Source organism: Tripterygium wilfordii, chromosome 10 (genome assembly GCF_013401445.1).
Source record: "Tripterygium wilfordii isolate XIE 37 chromosome 10, ASM1340144v1, whole genome shotgun sequence".
NCBI lineage: Eukaryota > Viridiplantae > Streptophyta > Magnoliopsida > Celastrales > Celastraceae > Tripterygium > Tripterygium wilfordii.
Window position 1 is genome coordinate 7,427,684 of NC_052241.1, and position 15,814 is coordinate 7,443,497.

At 37.9% G+C, this 15,814-nt stretch overlaps 1 pseudogene; it reads left to right on the forward strand.

Moving 5' to 3' along the window:
• The first annotated feature begins 9,906 nt into the window (after positions 1–9,906).
• On the forward strand, positions 9,907–10,006 carry LOC120008309 (annotated as a pseudogene).
• Positions 10,007–15,814: the final 5,808 nt, after the last annotated feature.

Genomic DNA, 15,814 nt, shown 5'->3' on the forward strand with positions numbered 1-15,814 from the left:
TGATTCTTGGAAATAACATTGAAGATTATAAAGCATACCAAGAAGATGCTCGAAAAGAATTTCGACATGAAAGATTTAGGTGTTGTTGACGTTATTCTAGGCATCAAAAATTTTGAGACATTCAGATGGCTTAGGTTTAACACAATCTTATTACATTGAGAAAGTGATAGAAAGGTTTAAAGATTTTGGCATTAGAGATGCGAATAATCCCTTTCTTCCACCCCTGATTCTATATAAGAATACTGAAAGCGGAATTAAATAATTAAAATACTCTCAATTTATTGGTAGTATCATGTACATTATGAGCTACACAAGACCTTGTATTGCATATTCAGTTAGTAAACTGAGCAGATATGTAAGTATTCATGGTCATGAGCATTGACAAGCGTTGTTGAGAGTATTTGGATACTTGAATAAAACAAACAATTATGCTTTGTATTTTTGTATGTATCCAACGATACTAGAAGGATATAGTGACGCTAATTGGATTTAAGATTTTGACAAATCAAAGTCCACTAGCAGATATGTGTTTACCATAGGAGATGCATTGGAAATCCTCTAAGCAAGCATTGATAGCGCCCTCGATGATGAAATCAAAGTTCATCGCTCTCGATAAATTAGGTGAAAGTAGAGTGGCTTCATTACGTTTAAGAGGACATTCCATTGTGGCCCAAATCTATGCCTACGATTTGCATACATTGTGATAATCAAGCGACACTTGCAAGGACATAAAATGTTGTTTATAATGATAAGTCTAGATATATTCATCGTAGACACAATATTGTTAGGTTGTTGCTCTCTAATGGAATAATCTCCATAGACTTTGTGAAGTCCAAGGAAAACATAGCGGATCCATTTTCAAAAGGGCTAAAAAGAGATCAAATTAGCTGAGCATCGAGGGAAATAGGGCTAAAAGCCTTAACCAAATAGAAGAGTTCTCTTGATAAAAACCGAACCTAGCAATTGGAGATCCCATGGACTAGATTCAATAGGACAACGTTAATTTTAAGATACTCAGAAGGTAATCACTCAATCTCTTCCCACTCCTTAGATGCATGAGTGCATCCTACATTGATTATTTTGGGTACGCTATGCGTTTGATGATTCCTATATTTTGATTATTCAAGTAGAGTATGGTAGAATACTCTTGATAGGAGATCACTTATATGTGTGAAAGGGTTGGTCGTCCCTATGAAAGTCTTTAAGGCTAGACTTTCTAAAGCATGCATGAAACCCAAGAAGTTTAGAGCCGAAAGAATGAACACAATCGAGAACCAATCTTGAGTTGAATAGACATTGTGTAAGGTCTATTGTTTGGGCTTAAACAAACAATTAGCGATTCAAAGACTTTAGTCCATTGACTTGTTAAGTGGGTCTGATAAACTTTCACTAGAGAATGTTCCAAGCGAAAACTATCTATCTTAATGCAGTTTCTTCTCAAGTACATTCAAACTTCCCGAGTCAAAACAAAATGTTTTGTTGATCCATTCATAAGGGGGATTGTTGGAAAAAGCCATGTGTGAATGGCTCATTGAAACTCAAATAGAGATGTGTGTGTGCAAAAGTCCCACATTGTTAACTTAGCAATGTGAATGTTAGTTTATAAAAGGAAGTATTGTACTTATCATTTGGGCCCAAGGGCACCCTAGATTTTGTGGTGTAAAGACTCTCCACAACATGGGCCATTAGGCCAAACTACCACACACTCGCGCTCGTATGCCGCTATTTGTCTGTTTGGTTAGGCAAACGGGCTCGGGCTCGGGCATAGGTCAGGGTCTGAGATAATAAAAAATATTATTATATTTTTTTGTCAAATTTTGATTGAAGTCCAGATTCAATTAAATTGGTTGGGTTATTAAATTTTAATGGGATAAATTTCTTCTCTGATTAAATGCTAATCTCCTACGAGATAAAGTTTCTTCTCAAATTAAATCCTTATCTCTTACTAAGTGATGGAATTCAATTTTGTCTCAAGCTAATAAACAAAAATAACTCTTTGGGATTTTCTTTTTCTATATAAACCACAAGGTGGATGACTTCTAAATAAACAAAAATATTATCCTTCAAACAGTTTCGTTTATCATATGTTTTTTGTTCTTCTTGAGTGCTGATCAAAGTCAGTTCAATAGAGACCTGTTCAACACAGTGCTGTGACGTTTAGGTTTAAGGGGTTGTATCTTGGGAGGTGAAGCTCGGTAACCTGGAAAGTATTTCTTTGCATCTTTGTTTATTTTCTACAACTGCTTTTACGTTTATTACTACAACAAGCTCTACTAATCCCATAGACTTAGGCAGATAATTATTTTTCGGGTTAAAGGATCAAGTAAATCAGTTTCATGAATGAAAAAGACTTATTTAGGCTTAAAGGACTTTCTAGTGGATAAATACATTAGGACATCGACAATTTGACTATGGTGGTATCATCCTAATGTCTCAATCATATTCATGTCTTCACATGCATCAATATAGTCTCAAAAATATTTAAAGCAACTTCTAAACAAACATGTAATCATGTGAGCATGCAAGAAAATAAATTTAATTGATATGCACAATGTATCAATCATATAGGCTCAAAATGCACAAGGGTAATTATGCAAGTTTAAATCAAGTCTAAACGTGCTTCTTTCTCAATCAACACTTCATCTTAACATCAGTCAATGAAAAATTATAATTCAAGCTCAATTCTAGTGAAAATTCTCTTCACTAACAAACTACTTTTAGACCTAAATAATTCATGTATCATCATTGTATTAGAAGAAACTAGAACATACAAAAATTCATAAAAAAACCTATTTCCACCGTCATACTTTAATTATGCAATGTCCTTAGTGCATGAAATAATGTGAAAAATAGTATAAAGAACAAGTAATGAGTTAGAGCAACACAACTTGACCGCGAAGACACTCTAGAAGTAATTCTCGTGTGGACTTTCAGCACTGCGTAGTCATTGCAAAATTGTCAATTTCCCTTTTGTCTAAGTTTTGATTGACAAACTATAAAATTTTGTAGAAATTAGACATTCCTAGCTTTCTGCTCATAGATGATACGTTTGATGATTCATCCGATGCTGCTCCTAGAAAAATGTCCAATCCAACACTTTTGCACAATCTTTTTTAGTATTGTCGTACCCATATTTTTCATTGGTGGAGACAGATCAAGAAAAAAAAATAACGAAAATAAAAATATGTATATACAAAAAAATGTTATTTAGTTGGGTTATCTCCCAACAATCTCTTAATTAAGAGTCTGCTAGCCCGACTTTCAGACTCCATATTCGTTCGAATGTTTGAGATTTCTGTCAAGAGCTTTGAATTGTGGCCTCCTTGGATTGATGTATGATGGACTTGCTCTCAAATAGTTACCACACTCCCTCACCCTTTCTTCTTTTGGAATAGCTTCTTATATTCCTCTTCTTATTCTTCTTTCTCCTCGATCTTCTTCTTCCTCCTCTTCCTTTTCCTTGAACTTAAATCACATAAAAATTTATCAAAATAATTGGTTTCAATAATGCACTGTATAGAAAACTCCCAGGATATTTTCGCTTTTGTAGAAACTTCCCTTGCAAAATTACACTATACACTCCTTATTCAGTTGTATCCTTTCATGATCACCCAATTTCTTCTTCTTTGACAAGGTGTCCTTTATGAACTTAGTATAATTGGGCATTCGTTCCAATGCTTTGGCAAAAGGGATATTAATTCCGAGCCTATTGAATACATCCAAAAACTTAGAGAAATTAGTATCCACCTTTTGTTGTCGAAGTAGCTATGGGAATGGGATGGGGGCACGTATGGTTTCACCGGGGCAGCGGTTTTGTCAATGTCAGGCCAATCATATGCTACTGCAAACCCATTCCTTTGATTTTAACACATGTTCCTTATCTGTTGGTGAAAATTGCTCAAGCAACTCCTCTGGTCGCTCAAGCGTTTGTTCTTAAATTGGGAGTGTTGCCTATTTTTGCTCAAGCAATTCTTCATGTCGCTTAAGCAACTTACCTGATGCATTTCCATAACTTGCTGACCGACACCAAAGTGTGTGTACTTACCCCAAGTGTAGGGTATCGTCAAGTAATAAACCGGTGAGTCCGGTATCGATCCACGAGGAAGCAATGCAAATTTGAAGTGAATGATATGCAAATGACTAGCTAATACTAATAAACATAATGAATATCAAATAAAAGCAAGTAAAAGAAATGGGCCGAATGACTCGGTAGCATGACCGATTTTGTAATCAAAGTAAGCACAAATTGGATTTAAAACAATTAATTAAAAACCTAGTCTCTAGTACGTCCCGGTGGCTACTCGGTTCTCATACTCAAGATATCATTGCAAACACACACAACCATACACAATGCATTGTGTGATACTATCAATCATGCATATGCAAAGAGAATTGGGATATAAGACTTCAATTCATACATGTAGGCCATCAGGTCTCTTAATCTACGATGAACTCAAAGGGATAAGCACCTAATATTATGGATTAATGTTCCCCCTTAGGGCTCGGCTTGGCTAACACCCTAGTTTCACACTCAAAGATCAATTAACCATAACTCTCCCATGCACATTCCTAAATTAACCCAAAACCCCATCATCAATACACATAATTAATAACTATGCAATGAAAAACTCAATTAATTAAGGAAATCATGCAATGGGTTTAACAATCCTCAATCGAACACATTAGATGCAATCCCTAGACTAGACAATCCAAGAATACAATCAAATATGTCATTCCCATAGATCCAATCACACAACTATCACGAAATTAAAAGAGAGAAATCGAAGCTACTATTCTTTGAGCATACCTTGAGTAATCGAAACCTTGCACCCACCGTTCGGGACTAGAAACTAGAGAGGGAACTTAGCCACTCATTATAATGAGAATAAACATCAATTTTATAGATAAAAACCAATGTTTACAATCAAGATCACAAGAACTAAGTAAAACCCTAGAGAGAGAAAGAGAGAGAAAAACTATGGAGGCTAGAAGTTGGGGGAGATGAATTATGAGAAGGAAGAAGAAATCTTAGGGTTTTCTCCTCCTTTTTCCATTGAAAATACCTAACTACCCTTATACAAACGTTCCCCATTGGTTACATACATGATTTACCCCAAATGCCCTTGAAATTTTGGTGCAGAAAATTGCAGATCCGCGGTAGGTGTCCGGACGGCTTCGGAAGGTGTCCGGACACCTGAGCTTCATCAAGTCTTCGTTATAGGCTCTGTCTCATTTTTCAAAGGAAGTGTCCGGACACATAATGTGGGTGTCCGGACAGTAAGTGTCCGGACACCTTGAGAGGTGTCCCGACACCTCACAGCAAAAAGTGCCCAAAAAGTGCTCCAACTTGCCCGAACAAGGTCCGATTCCTACAAAACCAAGGGGAAACATTCGTAAGTGTAAAACTAAGCTAAAATGCAATCAAATACATTAGCTAAGTGCTAGAACATCCTAATTAAAAGACATTGGAACCTCAAAATAGAGATCCAATCACACCCCCCAACTTAGACGTTGCTAGTCCCTAGCAATGCAATCACTACCTAAAACTAAAATCTACTAAATAAAATCCTAACTCACTGACGTAGGCATCACGGTTGCATTTAGCGCATGCAACAAGCCTTTAAACCCCTAGGTCACCCTAGTGGATGAGTTGTAGTCTCGTGAGGGCTTATCAGAGCGATACCCACAAACACTTGCCAAGGGATCCACTATTACTTTGAAAGTACCATAAATGATTCTTAAATTCTCACATGCAAGAAATAGAGCTAATCCCCTAATTCTCCCGCTAGTCGAAAACATACAAAATCTTTGGAAAATCAATCTCAATCCCCTTAAAAATGACCAAGAACATTTTATACTATGAAAAATATATGTGCAATCAAACTAGACAACTCAACACATTCACATAAGTAAAACCTTGTTATGGAACCTTTTGGTGTTCATAAATCCCCAATCCCGAATGTACACAAAAACATAAAAGCATTGTGCTAAGTGTATGACTTACACAATTGGATTAAATGTATGTGTTTATGAAAGATAATTTTGGATGGGCATAGCTTTGAGAAAGAAATCACCTACAAGAGCAACTAATGCATTCACCAACTCACTTGCTTACCTTGGATCAAATTCATCAAAAGGTTAACTGGGTTGTAATATGGTCATGGGACAAGGTAGGAAGAATTTGGATCTAGGTAACAAGTTGCAAGGTTAAGTTCAAACATGTGAGCTAAATTCTCATTTTGTCACCCCTTCCATTGTACCACAAATTCAAACACTTCTCATCCTTTACACACAAAGGATTAACTTTATTGCGTACACTTTTTTTTCTTTTTTTTCTTTTTCTTTTTTTTTTTTGATATTTTTCTTCTCTTTTCTATGCATTTTTTTTTCTTGAATATAACATCATTTATACAACAACCCTCATAATTTTTTTCTCATAAGAAGGAGGGGTAATATCACTACTGATTTATTTTTCATGCTCCTACTCAACCTTGCAACCAAAGGTGGGAAATATTTGGGAAAATAGCTCACACAAGGCTTGTAAGTGAAATCAAGAAGCTTAAAGAAATTTTGGCTTATAATCACTCACAAATGAATAGGTTAGGCTCAAATCTCTCAACCTAATGAATCCTTCAATCCTAAGTTCACAAGCAAGTGGCAAAATACAAAAATCACACTTCTCAGTAATCAAATGTAATGGATGCAAAGCTATTGAAGAACACGCGCATAAGATGTCAAATGAATATCAATGAAAAACATCACCCGAAACCCAATGTGTATGAATGAAGAATGGCTCAAAGGAATGAGAAGGGTAAAAAGGTAGTTTTTCAAGCAAAAGAATCCAAAAAACGCAGTCATACAAATGCTTTAATGCCAAGATGTCTGCTTAACTACACAATTTTATATCAAACTAGGTCCCAATCATCCCAAGAAAGATTGATTACAATTATCCCACTCAATTGCATGTATCAACTTCACAAAAGAAATCAAGAAACCTACTCTACACTTGCACGTTTGAACAAGAATAAGAAATTAACATTCAAATTGGTAGTGAATCCCAAAAAGCACCTACTCGTCCCCTCCTAAAGTCCATCTAGCATGTATGAACAACAAAGCACAACACAATAAGATAGAGGGTAGGAAGTCATACCATACTCTTCAAAAGTGGTCAGAATCACGAGAAACGAAGCATGTCCTGAAAAAGTTAATACCAACCACACTATCCAAGCATGACACAACAAGACTTTCTTTTTTTTTTTTCAAAATTTTCAAATTTTTGATATTCACAAAAGCACACCAAAATAAAGCAAGTTTCACAATGGATTCACAATTCCCTCACCCCCCAACTTAAATGAGACATTGTCCCCAATGTCAAGAATGGAAAACAAGGCAAGAACAAATTGTGAAATGCATTGTGAACATACAAAAACACACCAAAATTAAGGGTAAGAAAATCACAACATAACACACAACCATTTCACAATTCTCACCCCCCAACGTCAATGAGTGCACAAGGCGCGGAAATTGTGAAATGGATTGTGAGCATACAAAACACACACAAAAATTGAAATCAAACCAAAACTAATCACAACCATACTATGGTACAAGGGTGGAGTTTCCCACAACTAGGTGGGGGTGGGATCCTTTAGATCCCGGGGAACAACCAAAGCATCAAAGTTCTCCATGAATGGTATCAAACATTGGTCATTCACCTTAAACACTGTTCCTCCACTAGTGTCCTCAAAATCACTACTTCCATGTTGAGAAACATGACGAACATCTAAAGGTCCATTCTCCTTGGTCCTCAAATCTTCGGGAAAAAATTGTACCCGAGATTTGGGCCGCCACACCCTCCTAAATTTTTCAAGGACTTTTGGAACAAAGTGGCGTTTTGGAGACTTTTTCACTCCACTTACTAAAGGTTTTCTTTCCGATCTTGGTGGATGCACTGGGGATGATTCAACTCTAAGTGTAGGAGGAGGCTCTAATTCCTCAATGTCATCTTTCTCACACAAAGGTTGACTAAGTTTCGCACCCAATGCTAGCACACCTTCAACCGAATCCTTTGCAAGGGTTAACTCCAAATTATCCTCAACATGGGCATGGATAAAATCTACATCCCTTATATCCTCACACTCACCCATAACCTTTGTCACACTAAAGATATTCATTTCCATGGTCATATTCCCAAAAGAAAGTTGTAGCACCCCACTCCTACAATTGATTAAGGCATTGGAAGTTGCTAAGAATGGGCGACCTAAAATGACCGGAATGGAAGTGCTAAAGCTAGTGGGAGGTTGAGTATCTAACACAATGAAATCCACGGGATAGTAAAAATTGTCCACTTGTACTAACACATATTCAACAATACCCCTAGGAACCCTAACGGATCTATCGGCTAATTGTAGGGTAATCCTAGTGGGTTTCAATTCACCTAACCCCAATTTTTGATAGATTGTGTAAGGAAGGAGATTCACACTTGCTCCCAAGTCTAACAATGCTTGTTCCACCCTATGGTTCCCTATGACACATGAGATAGTAGGGCAACCGGGGTCTTTGTACTTAGGGAGGGTGTTGGTTTGAATAATAGAGCTTGCTTGCTCCGCTAAAAAAGCTTTCTCCTTAACATTTAATTTCCTCTTCACCGTACACAAATCCTTAAGAAACTTGGCATAAGAGGGTATTTGCTTAATTGCATCTAAGAGAGGTATATTGATCTTAACTTGTCTAAATAGCTCAAACATCTCCTTATGCAATGCCTCATTGGTGTTATTTCTTAGCCTTTGGGGAAAGGGTATCTTGGGGATGTACTCACTCTCCTTGGTAGGCTCTATTTTATCCTCGCGGTCTCTTTGTTGCTTAACTCTTTTTTCACCAAGCAAAATTTTCTCAGTTTCACTTTTCTCTTCCTCTTTCTCTTTCACACCATCACCAAAGTCTTGCACCACATCATTTTCATCACTATTCTCAAAGGGTATAGGTCGATCCACAACTCTTCCACTCCTTAAAGTAAGAATGGATTGCACTTGCTCATGTCCACTAACCTCCCTACTCCCACTAGGTGAATTTATCAAATTGGTTTGCTTTGAAGGATTGGGGTAAGGTTGAGCCGGAAATTTTCCTTTTTCATAGGTTGTGAGAGCTTGCGTAACCTTCGTGATTTGACTCTTAATATCCTCAATGGCCCTATTGGTTTGTTCTTGAAATTTGTTGGCCTTTTGATTCTCCCCCATTTGAGCTTGCATGAAAATGTTAAAAGTGTCTTCAAGAGACCTCTTAGGAGGTGGAATATAAGGTTGTTGAGTTGGTTGTGCAACGTCTGGAGGAGGAAATTGTTGTTGGGGTGGATTAGGGAGTGATGGAGAGTGATCATTCCCATCATTCCTCCACCCAAAATTTGGATGATTCCTCCAAGGGTAATTCTCATTGTAAGAATTGTTGCCTTGGTTATTAGTAGGGTAGGGCTTTCTAAAGTTTTGAGAATTGTTCCCATTGTAACCTTGCCCAAATAGGACTTCCTTACAAGCCGGTAGAGCATTACACTCATCCGTCCTATGTTCCCTACTTTCACACAAAGTACAAACAACTTGTTCATCAACACCAACCACATTTATAGGGGCCTTTAGGGACTCTAGGGACTCCAATTTCTTGGACAACAAAGCAAGTTTAGCATGCACATCATCATTTTCATTCAAAACAAACTTGCCACTAGAGTTTGGCACAACATCATGTCGGGTTAGTGGAGGAGCTTCCCAAGATCGGGATTCCTCCGCCAACCCATCAAAGAAAGTGAATGCTTCATTGGCATCCCTATTTAAAAAATCACCTTGAGTCATAGTGGAGACCAATTTCTTCAAAGATGGAGTCAAAGATTTGTGGAAGAAATTCACAATTTGAAATTTTTGAAATCCATGGTGAGGGCACATAAACAACAAATCTTTAAACCTCTCCCAAGCTTGGAAGAAGGTTTCATGTTCTTTGCAATGAAAATTCATGATTTGTGTTTGGTAAGAGATGGTACGGTGGGAAGGAAAATATTTGTTGAGAAATTCTTCTTGCATTGCCGCCCAAGTAGCAATGGATTGGGGGCGCAAGTTCTCAAACCATTGTTTTGCATGATCCTTCAAAGAGAATGGAAAAAGTTTGAGTCTCAAAATTTCTTGTGAGCATGTGACATCACCAAAAGTAGTACACACCGATTCAAAATCACGCACATGTGAATATGGTCGTTCCGATTCCATTCCATGGAATTTGGGAATCATTTGGAACATTGACAGTTTAAGGCTCACGTTTTGTTGGTTCGGTGGCATGATGATGCAAGAAGGTTGAGTTTGCCTTGCGGGATGCGTGAGCCCTCAAAGTGCGATACTCTTGGGCTTGGGCAAGAATGTACTCCATAGGAGGAGGTGCATGAAGGTTTTGCCCAAAAGAAGCATATTGTGGCACTTGTGGCATTTGATAATACATGGGATGCATATAATTATATGGGGGAGGCATATGGTATGCGGGAGGCATATTGGGAGGTTGGTAGACATTTTGTGGGGCAAATTACGCCGCATTGTTGTGTTGAAGTGGTTGAGGTGCATTTTGCAAAGCATGCTCAACTTGAACATTTTCCAAATTTTGGGCATTTGGTGCATTTTGGGCATTGCCAATTTGGACATCTTGCCCTTGCACCGGATTCATCAACTCATCAATATTCACATGTTGCAAAAGACGACGCAATGCATCAAGATTCATATCACCCCCACGTACACTCCCCGCATCACTCACATTTATATCAACACCTATCCCATCTCTATTAGACCCATGCCCACTAACATTATCTCTAGGTTGAGACATGATGGCAAGGAACAATAGCAAGTAACACAAGATTTTTTTTTCAATTAATGAACAACCAAGAACAATATTCAGCAAGAACAAGAGCAAGGAGAGGAATAGAGCAACAATCAACCTTAGGAACAATAACACACCAAGATATAGCAAGTAGTGATAGAAAGAAAAATGCGCAAAGCTCTCTCAAACAACGTATCACTACCAAGCAGCAAACAAGGTGGCATCCATCGCCCATAGGAATCTAAGTTAGCCCCATCCGCCAAGTTCTCCTCACAATTTTTTTTTCTCTTTTCAGCAACTACACTAAATCAACTACACTAGAAAGCAAGTAAAAGGGAGGAACGAAGTTACCCTTGAAGCGTGACCGTGCTCCTTCCTTATTTGATGGTGTTTAATAGCATAAAGCTAACGTCTACAAGCCACCCAGCTCCTTCTTTGACACTCGCTTCCCCGGCAACGGCGCCAAAAACTTGACCGACACCAAAGTGTGTGTGTGTACTTACCCCAAGTGTAGGGTATCGTCAAGTAATAAACCGGTGAGTCCGGTATCGATCCACGAGGAAGCAATGCAAATTTGAAGTGAATGATATGCAAATGACTAGCTAACACTAATAAACACAATGAATATCAAATAAAAGCAAGTAAAAGAAATGGGCCGAATGACTCGATAGCATGAGCGATTTTGTAATCAAAGTAAGCACAAATTGGATTTAAAACAATTAATTAAAAACCTAGTCTCTAGTCCGTCCCGGTGGCTACTCGATTCTCATACTCAAGATATCATTGCAAACACACACAACCATACACAATGCATTGTGTGATACTATCAATCATGCATATGCAAAGAGAATTGGGATATAAGACTTCAATTCATACATGTAGGCCATCGGGTCTCTTAATCTACGATGAACGCAAAGGGATAAGCACCTAATATTATGGATTAATGTTCCCCCTTGGGGCTCGGCTTGGCTAACACCCTAGTTTCACACTCAAAGATCAATTAACCATAACTCTCCCATGCACATTCCTAAATTAACCCAAAACCCCATCATCAATACACATAATTAATAGCTATGCAATGAAAAACTCAATTAATTAAGGAAATCATGCAATGGGTTTAACAATCCTCAATCGAACACATTAGATGCAATCCCTAGACTAGACAATCCAAGAATACAATCAAATATGTCATTCCCATAGATCCAATCACACAACTATCACGAAATTAAAAGAGAGAAATCGAAGCTACGATTCTTTGAGCATACCTTGAGTAATCGAAACCTTGCACCCACCGTTCGGGACTAGAAACTAGAGAGGGAACTTAGCCACTCATTATAATGAGAATAAACATCAATTTTATAGATAAAAACCAATGTTTACAATCAAGATCACAAGAACTAAGTAAAACCCTAGAGAGAGAAAGAGAGAGAAAAACTATGGAGGCTAGAAGTTGGGGGAGATGAATTATGAGAAGGAAGAAGAAATCTTAGGGTTTTCTCCTCCTTTTTCCATTGAAAATACCTAACTACCCTTATACAAACGTTCCCCATTGGTTACATACATGATTTACCCCAAATGCCCTTGAAATTTTGGTGCAGAAAATTGCAGATCTGCGGTAGGTGTCCGGACGGCTTCGGAAGGTGTCCGGACACCTGGGCTTCATCAAGTCTTCGTTATAGGCTCTGTCTCATTTTTCAAAGGAAGTGTCCGGACACCTAATGTGGGTGTCCGGACAGTAAGTGTCCGGACACCTTGAGAGGTGTCCCGACACCTCACAGCAAAAAGTGCCCAAAAAGTTCTCCAACTTGCCCGAACAAGGTCCGATTCCTACAAAATCAAGGGGAAACATTCGTAAGTGTAAAACTAAGCTAAAATGCAATCAAATACATTAGCTAAGTGCTAGAACATCCTAATTAAAAGACATTGGAACCTCAAAATAGAGGTCCAATCACTTGCCTTTTCCCATGTTTGCTCAAGCACAACTTGATCTCACTCAAGCAACTCCACATCTGGTATGTTAGATATATATTTCTCTTGTTTGTGCTCTAATTGGACCTCTATTTTGAGGTTCTAATGTCTTTTAATTAGGATGTTCTAGTACTTAATTAATGTATTTTTATTGCATTTTAGCTTAGTTTTACACTTACAAATGTTTTCCTTTGGTTTTGTAGGAATCGGACCTTGTTTGGGCAAGTTGGAGCACTTTTTGCTGTGAGGGTCGGGACACCTCCCAAGGTGTCCAGACACTTACTGTCCAGACACCCACATTAGGAGCACGGTCACGCTTCAAGGGTAACTTTGTTCCTCCCTTTTGCCTGCTTTCTAGTGTAGTTGAGTTAGTGTAGTTGCTGAAAAAGGAGAAAAAAATTGTGAGGAGAACTTGGCGGATGGGGCTAACTTAGATTCCTGTGGGCGATGGATGTCACCTTGTTTGCTGCTTGGTAGTGATACATTGTTTGAGAGAGCTTTGTACAATTTTTCTTTCTATCACTATGTGCTACATCTCGGTGTGTTATTGGTCCTAAGATTGATTGTTTCTCTATTCCTATCTTTGCTCTCGTTCTTGCTTGACATTGTTCTTGGTTGTTCGTTGATTGAAAAAAAAATAATTTGTGTTACTTGACTTGGTGGGTTGCCATCTTTTGTGCTACTTGCTCTTTTTGCTTGCCATCATGTCTCAACCTAGAGATAATGCTAGTGGCATGGGTCTAATAGAGATGGGAGAGGTAGTGATATAAATGCGAGTGATGCGGGGAGTGTTCGTGGGGGTGATATGAATCTTGATGCATTGCGTCATCTTTTGCAACATGTGAATATTGATGAGTTGATGAATTTGGTGCAAGGGCAAGATGTCCAAATTGGAAATGCCCAAAATGCACCAAATGCCCAAAATTTGCCAAATGTTCAAGTTGAGCATGCTTTGCAAAATGCACCTCAACCACTTCAATAAGACAATGCGGTGCAATTTGCCCCGCAAAATGTCTATCAACCTCCCAATATGCCTCCTGCGTATCATATGCCTCCCCCATACAATTATGTGCATCCCATGTATTATCCAATGCCACAAGTGCCACAATATGCTCAGTTTGGGCAAAACATTCATGCACCTCCTCCTATGGAGTACATTCATGCCCAAGCCCAAGAGCATCACACTTTGAGGGAGCTTACGCATCCTGCAAGGCAAACTCAACCTTCTTGCATCATCATGCCACCGAACCAACAAAATGTGAGCCTTAAACCGTCCATGTTCCAAATGATTCCCAAATTCCATGGAATGGAACGGAACGACCATATTCACAATGCATTTCACAATTTGTTCTTGCCTTGTTTTCCATTCTTGACATCGGGGACAATGTCTCATTTAAGTTGGGGGGTGAGGGAATTGTGAATCCATTGTGAAACTTGCTTTATTTTGGTGTGCTTTTGTGAATATCAAAAATTTGAAAATTTTGAAAAAAAAAAAAAGTCTTGTTGTGTCATGCTTGGATAGTGTGGTTGGTATTAACTTTTTCAGGACATGCTTCGTTTCTCATGATTCCGACCACTTTTGAAGAGTATGGTATAACTTCCTACCCTTTATCCTATTGTGTTGTGCTTTGTTGTTCATACATGCTAGATGGACTTTAGGAGGGGACGGGTAGGTGCTTTTGGGGATTTACTACCAATTTTACTGTTAATTTCTTATTCTTGTTCACATGTGCAAGTGTATAATCAATTTCTCTTGGAATGATTGAGACCTAGTTTGATATAGAATTGTATAGTTGAGCAAACATCTTGGCATTGAAGCATTTGTATGACTGCGTTTTTGGATCCTTTTGTCTGAAAAATTACCTTTTTACCCTTCTCATTCCTTTGAGCCATTCTTCATTGATATTCATTTGACATCTTAGCGCGTGTTCTTCAATAGCTTTGTAAACATTACATTTGATTACTGAGAAGTGTGATTTTTGTATTTTGTCACTTGCTTGTGAACTTAGGATTGAAGGATTCATTAGGTTGAGAGATTTGAGCCTAACCTATTCATTTGTGAGTGATAATAAGCCCTAAATTTCTTTAAGCTTCTTGATTTCACTTACCAGCCTTGTGTGAGCTATTTTCCCAAATATTTCCCACCTTTGGTTGCAAGGTTGGGTAGGAGCTTGAAAAATAAATCGGTAGTGATATTACCCCTCTTTATTATGAGAAAAAAATTATGAGGGTTGTTGTATAAATGATGTTATATTCAAAAAAAAAAAAACAAAAGAAAAGAAAAAAAAGAAAAAAAATGCATAGAAAAGAGAAGAAAAATATCAAAAAAAAAGAAGGTGTATGCAATAAAGTTAATCCTTTGTGTGTAAAGGATGAGAAGTGTTTGAATTTGTGGTACAATGGAAGGGGTGACAAAATGAGAATTTAGCTCACATGTTTGAACTTAACCTTGCAACTTGTTACCTAGATCCAAATTCTTCCTACCTTGTCCCATGACCACATTACAACCCAGTTAACCTTTTGATGAATTTGATCCAAGGTAAGCAAGTGAGTTGGTGAATGCATTAGTTGTTCTTGTAGGTGATTTCTTTCTCAAAGCTATGCCCATCCAAAATTATCTTTCATAAACACATACATTTAATCCAATTGTGTAAGTCATTCACTTAGCACAATGCTTTTATGTTTTTGTGTACATTAGGAATTGGGGATTTATGAACACCAAAAGGTTCCATAACAAGGTTTTACTTGTGTGAATGTGTTGAGTTGCCTTGCGTGATTGCACATATATTTTACATAGTATAAAATGTTCTTAGTCATCTTTGAGGAGATTGAGATTGGTTGTCCAAAGATTTTTTCATGTTTTCGACTAGCGGGGGAATTAGGGGATTAGCTCTATTTCTTGCATGTGAAAATTTAAGAATCATTTATGGTGCTTTCAAAGTAATAGTGGATCCCTTGGCAAGTGTTTGTGGGTATTGCTCTGATAAGCCCTCACGAGACTACAACTCGT